The sequence below is a fragment of the Pinus tabuliformis genome, chromosome 2_2, assembly GCF_031772625.1.
Source record: "Pinus tabuliformis cultivar Carrire ecotype Pingquan chromosome 2_2, CPIR1, whole genome shotgun sequence".
Classification (NCBI taxonomy): Eukaryota; Viridiplantae; Streptophyta; class Pinopsida; order Pinales; family Pinaceae; genus Pinus; species Pinus tabuliformis.
Window position 1 is genome coordinate 997,067,777 of NC_142300.1, and position 3,235 is coordinate 997,071,011.

Genomic DNA, 3,235 nt, shown 5'->3' on the forward strand with positions numbered 1-3,235 from the left:
TTTTCACCATATAGCTACTGTGAATTCATAGACCTTTTCATCCATCCAGCCATGTCCTTGCTGTTGAGTTCTCCTCCTCCAAGATTGACAGATGAGATGCAAAGAATCCTCCAGCTCTCAAAGGCCTACAGCATTGGGGATTGGTACTTTTACCAACACCATACAGTGATCAGGATATATGGTTGTGAGTTAGCCCCATACAGGCTACCAAGATATGTCCCTATGAGACTTTTTGCTTTAGAATATTTCAGACAATTTGGAAATGCGGACATGATCCATTTCCACAGCAAAAATAAAAAGGCACAGCTCAAAGTCAAAAACCAGCTAGGCACATTTATTTATAAAAAAGAGAAGAGGCATGGCAAGAAGCAGATAAGATCCTGAAGTGCCTCGAGTTGCAAACTAGTTTCCTCTGGTTACCCTATGACCCCAATCACTTCATTAGTCTTAGAAGGGTCAAATATAAATTGGCTAGCTATGATCATCTCAGGTTACCACATATTGAAAAATATGCAAATCAATTAGAATGGAAAGAGGGCACCCTAGAAGAGGCAAGTTCTAAAGAGGAAATATGACAAAAAGCAGCAAAGAAACTTGAGAAGGAAGCTGACTTGGAATATTGTGGACAGGTTCCTTATTTTCATCATACTCAACTTGGAGCAGCTGCCTCTTCTTCTACAGCTCCCCAACAAGCAGCTCAAACCACTACTCTAGCAGCTGGCACAGATAAGGGGAAAGAAATGGAGCAGGATCAGACACTCCCAACAGCAGAACAGCAGAAAGAACAGACAGAACAGCAAGAAGAAATGGCTGAGGCCCCTGTATCCACAGAGCAACAGGTTCAAGAAAATGTGCCTCCAAGGCAGGAAATAGCAGTGGAGACCTCGGTGCTCCAAACCCCGATGAATGAAGAGAGAGCCAGGAAGAGGGACAGACAGCAAGAAACCCCCCTTACTACATCAGCAAGTCAACAAGGGGAGAAAAGGCAAAGACTAAACCCTTTTTCTGAAGAAGAGATGCCTATTGGACCATCCATGGGTATGGGCCCCCCTAGTATGGAAGCATCAGCCAATTCCTTCTAGCAGGAACGAGAGAGACCACTTGGAGGAGAGGTCAGCTCCTCAAGCCAGCAAAGAAGGGCAGAGTCTGGAATCAAAAAACAATTTATGGATATAAAAGCTAGGAATGAGCCAGTCAGAATCCAGCTTTACAATCATTTGCTCAAGATGGCTCCCACCAATCAACAGAGGCTCATGTCAGCATATGACATTGCAGAGGGGAAGATGACTATGAGCCATTTTATGCCTGCCATGCTGCAGCCACAGTCAGCTGCAGATTACATCAGAACCAACCTAGAAGTGTTTGCAAAAGACATCCACCCAATGGACCAAATAGAGCTACATAAGCAAACGGGTGAGATGGTCTACTCTACTCTTGCAGATAAAACACTTCTAGCACACAAACTGCAAAATTCTCTCCATAATACTACTGCCCAACTAGAATTGGAGAAAGCTTCTTCTCAAGCCAAAGACAATAGGATTAAGTCTTTGGAAGATATCATCATAGAGCTTGGGCATGACCCAAGTGATCCCAAAGCTGTGCAGGTGCTAATGAAGAAAAAAGATGAAGATATATTAGCTTTGAGGAAGATGGTCAAACTTCCAGCAACCCTTCACCCCCAAACAGAAAATGTTGCTCAGCAGAGAAAGGATCAAGATGTAGTGGCCATGCTGTTGACATTACACAAACAATTGGTAGAAACAGAAGGACGATTGGTAGCAACAGAGGGTGCATTAGAGGCAGCCCTGAAACAAAAACAAGGAGAGCAGATACCTCAGCCCTCTCAGCCAGTAATAAATCTTGAGGAGCCTCCTCAAATTATAAGTCCTCCCCTGGTGCAAACAACAAAAGAAAGTGCCTCAATTGCTAGGCCTCAAGCCACAGAAAAGGAAGCAGCAACAGAGCAAGTCCCAAGCCTCGGTATGCGAGATATGATGAAGGAGCTGCAACCTCTTGAAACCCAAATGATTGAGCTGAAGGATGCCAAAGAAAAGCTGGCCCTGCTGGACGAGAAATATGACAAATCTAAGCAGCAAGTGGCAGAAAATACCAGGGAGTTTAGGACACTAGAAAGAAGGATCAAAGAGCTTGAAAAGGAGCTCACCATGAGCAAGGTCATAACTGAGGTCAAGAAGATCCTGTGGGCTAAGATTGGCCAGTCAATCACAGATCAATGGCAATACATAGAGACAATTCATGAGAAAATGGATCTACTGAACAAGGCTCATGCTGAAAGTCAAAGGGCCAGAGCTTCTCTGGGAATTATGGATGATATTGCTACTAGGATGATCAATGTCCTGAATAATAGAATTGGCCTTCAATTAGCAACAATGGGTATCAGGGATAGGTCTGATACAATTTTGTTAATCAAAAGGGTGCTCACCCTCCGGAACTATTTGCAGACATTAGAAAGAAAGTTCCAAGATATTCAAGTAGAGGTCAATGCTTTTGCCACCAAAATCACAGCATTGCATGGCAGAGGGCTTCCCAACCTAGTGACCAGTGTAGGAAGACTGTTGTCCCATGAACAGTATGTTAAAAGGGTCAACAATTATGCAGCTAATCAGTTGACAACTACAGCAAGCAGTCCAGAAGGAGTTGGATCACCATCAGGGCAAGAGATTTATGATAAATTAGAGAATCTATTCTTCATTGAACATGAAATTAAGCACCTTTTTGAAGTGCCCCCCAATTATTATAAGTATACAGAGGTAGATGAGACCTTAATCAAGATGCAGAGAGATCAAATGCCCATTGAAGAGTGGTGGACGAATATGATTAAAACTTTGCTTTAAATCAAGTCTAAATTTTGGTCTAAAAGTTTTCACAGCAACAGGAAAGCAGTTGGATGAGGTGGACAGTGGCTATGCACAGCTTGAGCATCACAGATGAGCTGTCCGAATACAGCAGTGCCCTGACGCGGTAGCATAAAGGCAAAAGCAATCGAAATCGCCGCAAGGAGCTCAGATGGCCCATAAACCCAAAAGTCAAGAATTTCTGACAAACAACAAGCAACTGTTGTATATTTATTTAAGTAGCTTTTAATTTTGTAAGAAATATCTTAGAAAGTTGGTAAGAGCAGTTATTGTGCAATAACTCATTGCTGAGATATTTTTGTGATATTTTGTATATATGCACCCCCGCATAGCTTATTGGGGGTTGTTGTTGCTCAGTT